This window comes from Hakea prostrata, chromosome 10, assembly GCF_041222555.1.
Source record: "Hakea prostrata isolate BN-2017 chromosome 10, UWA_Hpros_2, whole genome shotgun sequence".
In the NCBI taxonomy this organism is placed as follows: Eukaryota; Viridiplantae; Streptophyta; class Magnoliopsida; order Proteales; family Proteaceae; genus Hakea; species Hakea prostrata.
This window is the reverse complement of record NC_142609.1, coordinates 41,692,866-41,700,732: the sequence shown is the minus strand read 5'-3', so window position 1 is coordinate 41,700,732 and position 7,867 is coordinate 41,692,866.

Genomic DNA, 7,867 nt, shown 5'->3' with positions numbered 1-7,867 from the left:
CAAGTTAGAGAGAGAAAGAAAAAAGAGAATTCAAATTAAGAAAGACAGAGATAGAGAGAGAGAGGGGAGGGTAACCTTTTTCATCAGCTAAAACCGCCATTGATGCTGGAATGCTCTGCAAGTTGTACTCTTACAGAGAGGAAGGTGGAGGGTTGTCTAAATAATTGAGAAGAGCTGCAATTTATATTTCAAAAAAGAGTAGTTGTAACTTGTACACAGTTGTAGTTAGTAACTTCTTGTGGACAGAGTTACCCAAAAAATAACTTCTTGTGGACAGATCAATTATGCAAAGATGAGGCTCTTGAGTAAATGCGCAAGACTGTCAAGTCAACTATTTTAGTTGGTTGAATCAAAAAATTTGATTCAGATCGAAATATTGACCGAAATTTCAATCTACGGACCAAAATTTCGCTTTGGAGATTCTCTTGTCATAAGAAAGGAACGAAATTTTTTCAAATTTTGCTTGGGAGTAGCATAATTAATGCGCTACTACGAGCAGCCGACGGTTCGTTGCACTGCTAAATCTGGACTGTTTAATTATATAAATTACTTAAATTTTAAGAAAAAATTACATGGTTAGCTTAAGTTTAGGTTTTGTTTTACAAAAGTAAGAGTCCAATGTTTGAGTTGCGAAGATGGAATAAAAACAAGTTTGGAGTTACAAAAATAGCCAAAATAGTGTTTCTCTCTCCCATTTAGACATTCTTACCCATGCAGGCTTCTTTCCAGCCTTTTTCACTTCCTATGATTTCGAAATTTGTACCATGACTATGAGCCCTAAAACCTGTTTGTCAATTATTTCGAAAATTCAAGATCTTTTTCTTGAATTTAGCCATTAAAATAATCAATCCATCCATTTTTGAGCAAAGAACGAGATGAATGCGAAAGTGTTGTGGTTGGGGAATGAATTTTGGGTATTGAGTAGCTATGGAACACAACATCGAAAGAGGTTTGAGAGAAGTGTAGAGGTTCATGAACTGAGGTTGAATTGGTGGCAAAGGTTGAAGATGGGGGTAAAAATGTCTAAATGGGAGGAAAAATACTGTTTTGGTCACTTCAGTAAATACAAACTTATTTTGACTAAAACATTGGGTGGCTACTGTTGCAAAGAAAGACCTAAAACTAACTAATCAAGCAATTTTCCAAATTGGGTGGCTACTGTTGCAAAGAAAGACCTAAAACTAACCAATCAAGCAATTTTCCAAATTTTAACAACTTGCATGTAGATTAATGAAACTATTCAAATTTAAATAGGACCGAAGAGTGCATCTGGGCAATCGGTCGCTCCAAGCTGCGCATTAACTACAGTGCTCCCAAGCGAAATCCGAAATTTTCAGTGCCATCCTCAGAGTTATTCCTAATCTTAATATCACCCCTAAGTCATCCAATTTATTCGTCAAACCGCTCTATTAATAACATTATTAGTTTCAGTTAGTTTTTAATTACCCATTTCCAATATAACCCTCACATCTTATGTCTAAAATCACTAGCCAAGAACCATATATTCCAAACTTTGTGAGGGTTTATCATTGCGAGAGGAAGAAGCCGCAAACAGTAATGAAGAAAGATAAGAAATGAGTCACTCGAATCAAGCATCAGGTTTTGTTACTCATGGTTATTTTTGTCTTTTTAAAAAGTTTAACTTGATTACAACAAAATTTAAGTGTGATTTCCTAGTGGCAAGGGATGTCATTGATATATTTCCATTCTACAAGGGATCTGTGATAAATTGAATAACTCAAGGGGTTGTATTAATTTTAAGGGGTAACTCAGAAGTAGCTCTGAAAATTTCTAAAAAGAGGAAAAAAGAATAAATCACATAAGTTGGCACTGATAAACCTCACATCCAGAAAGAAAAGTTCTTTTGGGTTTCTTCTATTATTGCCTGTAATTCATGATTATATAATTTCACTTTTGACAAAAAAAAAAAAATCATGATTCTACTAGAACTTAGGTCTAATGCAAATATCTAATGATTGATTGGTCATGTATTGGTATGGGTCTCCATCGATGAATAGAGCTTCAGTGCTGTATACAGTGAGAATGGAATGAGCGGTTGAGGTTGAAATCTCGACCACTCATTTCATATGTTTTTTTTACTTTTTTCAACCATACCTACTTGCATTAGTTCAAGCATGAGACTCGTTCAGGGAGATGGGGTGTTTTGAGGGTGGTTGCCCCTCTCTGAGATTTGGGTTTTTCTCAAATCAGAGTCGATGATTCTGAAACCTAACAACCCTTCTCTCTTCTACCCAAAAAAACCATACCTACTTGTAATAAAAAAAAAAAGAGAGTAATCGAAATTTTGACCATTACAAATGCCATTGCTGTGTAATTCCTATCTAGGATTATGATACATGATAATTAATTATTTAATTGTCAGATTTATAATTCATGATTCGATATAGAATATAGGTCTTACGTGAATACTTAATGATTGGTCATGTATTAATACTGGTCTCCATCCATGCATGCATATGAACTAATAGACAAGAAATATAGGAGCAAATCAGAATTGTCTTTAGCTCAATATCCACTGTCTTCACTACAAACTGATTAATACTTCGGTTAGAGATCAAATCATATATAAATGTTAACGTCAAAGTCAAGGCGTCATGGTAAATACAGCTAAATGTTTAGATCAAAGCATCCAAGCCACTCCAGAATTCCACTGTGGTGTCATGTTTTCAAACAGTGAGATTGAACATTCAAAGTCTATTGGAGAAGAATGGGAGTGACAACTGAGCATATGGGACAGACTTGAATGTTGCGCATTGAATGTGCAGTACTTGTTGTCAACGCTTAAGATCAAAATCTCGACCGTCTGTCTCAGGTGGTTGAAAGCGAGATAGATGGTCAAGATCGAAATTCCGATCATTGAACCCGAACCATATAAGGGCCTGTTTGGTTACATGAGTCTGGAGATTTCAAATATCTAGACATTTCAAATCTAAGGAGTCATAATTCATAAATTAACTGTTTGGTTAATTTGAACATATGGAATGAAATCTGTGGATTCATTTGTGATTTTTGTAAATGTGCAAATGTTTAGCACTTTTATAATAGAGATGAAATCTCTGGATTTCACTCCATACCCATAAATCTATAGATTTACGTTTTTAATGTAAAAAGATGAATCTCTAAATTTCATGAATCCAGAGATTTTCATAACCAAACGGGTATAAATCTCACATTCATGAAATCTCTAGATTTATATAACCAAACAGGTCCTAAAGTAACTACTCAAGACAGCTACTCCCTTACAATGAATTTCCAAGCAAAGCTGTGGGTGGGCCTAGTTTGGTCAATTTGTTCCCTTAAATGGATGGAATCGGGATCATCTCCCCGTCGGAGGTTTGTGCTCCCTGACGGGTTCTCGACCACACAAAATAGTGGGCCCACGGATGAAATTAAAATTTTTTTTCTTCCAAAAAGTGTTTTTTACTGTGGGCCCCACTGTTTTGTGTGGTTGGGAACCCGTCTCGGGGGAGCTGATCCCAACTCAAATGGATGAGCTACCCTTGATTGGAAGGGTCCAAAATAAATGCCAGAACGACTCACCTAATACTTAGGCCCAAAGTCTTCCAGCTGGGCCTACTAGATGATTTAGTCAAATCTAGTAAGAAGCCCATCAGCCACACTACCTTGTCATGCAGTTATTATATGAGTGTGGTGTTGACGTATTTGAGTCATGCATAACTTATATATTAATATAGATCATCGGATTAGTTAGGATCCAATAGTGTAATGGACTTTATGGGAGAGTCCAATTAATCATAGAATTAATGTTATTTATAAATACTAACTGAAAGCAACGAACTGAGTATGATCCTCATGGTGTAATGCTTTAAGGGTCTGTTTGGTTATATGAATCCAGAGATTTTAAATTCTTGAATTGAAAATTCATACTTGTTTAGTTGTCAAACATCCTTGAATATAGGGATTTTACTTTTTTGCTTAAAAACGTGAATTAATCAATTATTGGTTATTGGGTGAAATCCATGGATTCCACTATAAGTATAAAATTGATGAAATTTGCGGATTCACACAAAGTAACCCAACAGAACTCTACGAACTTCGATGGATTTTAGGCTAACCAAACAGTTAATTTTTTGAACCATAAATCCGTATATTTGAAATCGCATTTCATTTCTAACCCTTGGATTCATGTAATTAAACAGACCCTAAGATTATTGGTGTAGATGTGCTCTACTTGGAGTATGTATTAAATTTCTTTAACTTAAGAGAGAGAAGATAGAAGTTGACAAGGAAACATGAAGGGCAAAAACTGGATTTAGCTTTTCTATTTCCATCCAAGGCTTGTGCACTTTTAGTGTTCTTACATGTCACTGAGCACCTCCTGTAAATTCAATGATTAGTTTTTGAATTCAAATTGATCAAATTCAAAATTTATCATTCATAACGACTGAACTCAATAATTGACTGTTGAATCAACATTTGTGTTGACGTGAAGTCCTCATCACTATGCATGGGTGATGCTTGGAAGTAGATTAGCTAATTTGAGGACAAGAATAGCCAATGTAATGATTATTAAGTTGGTACATGTCTCTTTTATGTGGGAATGTGAAATACACAACTAAGCACTAAAGGCCAAGAACAGACAATCCAAGGCAGAAAACTACATTTCCTAATTCTATTATTTGATTTCTTATTCTAAGAAGATGAGAGCTCGACAATAAAATCATCCAAGAGAGAGTGGCATCCACTGTTAGAGTAAATACTTCTCCAACAATCTTGAAGCGACATGAAAGATCTTGAGTGTCAGAGGGGTCCCTGCGTGATCACCTGCAATCATCAAATTGGGGTCAAGATAAAAAAATTGACATCTATTTCTTTCTGAATGAAAGATACATGTTTATTAATCACATTCAAATGTTGAGGCAAAATTGAAAAGATAAAATTTTTTATTTTAATTTAATATGAATCTTTATATGTGACTGATGGACATGTATTTTTCATCTAAAGATAAATGGATGGTCCATTTGAGAAGAAGGGAGGGGAAAAAGAATGGACTGGGGCCAAGGGGGTTAGCAAAAGAGTAGGGAAGGGAAGCAAGGAAATGCCCAGTGGAAAGCTCGAGAGGGAGGGAAGGGGTGGGGGGCATAAGAGAAGAATGGAAGGAGAGAGAGCGAGAGGGTTAGGCCTAGCCGAATGGGAATTTGCAGCTGGGCCAGTTCTAGAGGAAGGGATGGGCTTCAAGGGTCATCCTAGCTAGATGATCCACTCCATTCTCTCGTGCTTGAAACCCGGGAACTCTATGTTGGATTGCCTAGAAAGATAAAATGTCTTGAATTCAAGGAATTCGAAACTTAAGTACCAAATGTCCATGACAATGGAGAGTATTTGCAAAAGGACATTGCTTCAGTCTTGCATATTTACCGTTTAGTGAATCACTTTGGTCTGTCTGAGATTTCGATCTTAACCATTAAAATTCAACGGTCAATATTAAAATTTGACTAAAATTTGAAATCTTGCTTGACTGTCGTGGGCATTTAATGCATATGAGTGAAGTAATTTTGCTTGCAAAAAGGGGTTGGCAAAAGAGCATTGTCATCCGTATTGTTCCCAGGTCCGTCCAAATATTCCCTTGATAGGTCAGATTCTCAATTATTTTTTGGACCCATATTGGCTTTTTCAGGTATATTTTCAAACACTTCATGGGCATCATGATAGGTTTATTGATTATGCAAAATAGATACAAAGGATGAGCTTGTCAAAGCCTCAAAAATGTCCTTTTGTACAGAAGGGATGTGTTGTTTGTCCGTTTTAGTCTCTGAGAGAAGTTATCTGGCAGTGCACAAGTATGAAATTTACATGGGTGTTTCATTATATTGGAAGTCGAAAAAAATGTTGTCTTGTCCTGGAGAGAACATACACGTAAGTAAGAGCAATGTTTAAAGTATCCCACGATACTATACAATACTAGTCGATACGTATCCATATTTGACCCAACCGATACGATACATCTAGATACGTGTCTTCATTAAATTACACTAAAATACATTAGCCAGAGCGATACATTACTAGACACAGGACGATACGTCTCTTAAAATCACCTGACCGATACGATACTCGATACCAATACTTTAAACCTTGAGTAGGAGTATCATTATATCATTAAACACTTTATAAACAAAAATAAACTTCATAGATGTTTTCATTTATGGTGCAGATTTATCAATTTTCTTGTACTGTTGCGTTCTGTCAAATGGTCAATCCTCCTCAATTTAGAACTTATTTGAAGGTCTTCAGTGTTTCCCTTGCAGCAATTGACATGGTTGATGCAAATCCCATATTAGGGGGATGCTTTTTTTTTCTTGAGTTTCTCAAGAATGTTTTGATGATAGCATGCATTTTCTCTTGTGTTTTGGAATCACCAGATTGGAGAATTTTCGTTACCTCCCAAGTTCTGGATCTCTGCAACATCGTATGAAGTTCAAAATAAAACGAATCTTAGAAGATTAAAAATTTCCATGGAGATCTTCCACTCTGATCCTGAAACCCTGTTTGGTTAAAAGAACAATCAAACGTGCATTAGTAAATTGAAGTGCCCTTCCAAATTAGGGTTTATTTTAATTTATATTTTTTAAATGAAAAGTAAGTTGAAAAAAAATATAAATAAAATCTGCTTTATGATATTCATCGATATTCACAAAAAAATAAATAAAATATATAGATAGACAGGAATATCTTTGGCATCATTTAATGTGGTTCACATGTTGGATTATTCTAAGTCATGATGAATTTATTGCTTGCCATGACGCCAAGAGGTGTTTGTCAAAGGGGTGCTCTCTATGGTCAAACCAAAATTTAACACAAAAGCACTAAAGAGCGAGGGAAGCAGCAAAATTACAAAAATGCCATATGCGTACACTTTAATTTGTTAGCAATTGGATAATACATTAATGCTATCTTTATCCTTCTCCATCATATATTTATGTGAGGAGTTTAGAGTTTATCTCTGGTTTATCTCTCTATGCTCAAAGATAAATTTTTTCCTAAATATAAGAAGGAAGATGTGAGGGTAGTGTGATCTTCTCCCTCATGGGTAGAAGATCTGAGTTCTGTTCTATAATCTTAAAAAAAAAAAAAAAAATACAACAAATGTATGACTTGGGTGAAGGTACATCATTTACAAAAAGAAAATTAAAACATAAATTGAGTGATTTTAAGGGGGGAAAGAGATCATTGTTACCTATGTCTAGACATAATTGGACAAAAGATAAAAGGTGCACCAATATCTTTTCATGGGAACAACAGAATACTGATTGTAGGTTGAATGAAGAATCTCTTCCCACCAGTGGTTCAGCCTCGGGATTAGGGGTGTCAACGGTACAGTTTGGGACGGTTTCAGACTGAAAAACACCTAGCCCAAACACGACCCATTAGCAGAATAACGGTTTTGGGCCGATTTCGGTTTGGTGTGGTTTGGGTTTGGACTAACTAACAATTTGGATTAATGGTTTAGATTCGGTTTATGGTGTTTGAGAAAAAGAACAAGAATAAACAATTGAACATCCTACAACAAAGCAAAAGTTATACGGAAAGCAAAGTTGCCATTGATCAATGTCCATTAAAAAAAAAAACCCACCCATTCTATAGAAATCAAGAACTAGATATTAGGTAGTAAAATGACTATTTGATCTTTAAATTCATGCTTAGTTTTTGTAATTGTCTATACCAATTGTTGAATGGTAATATAATGATTCAAATACTATTTAATGTTAAATTACAAAACGGGTTATAACAGGTTGCGGTTCGGTTTTAGGCTGGTGCGGGCTCCACAATCCTCAACTCAATTACGGCCCATTAAGGTTCGATTTAGGCTATAACGGGCTGGTGCGGT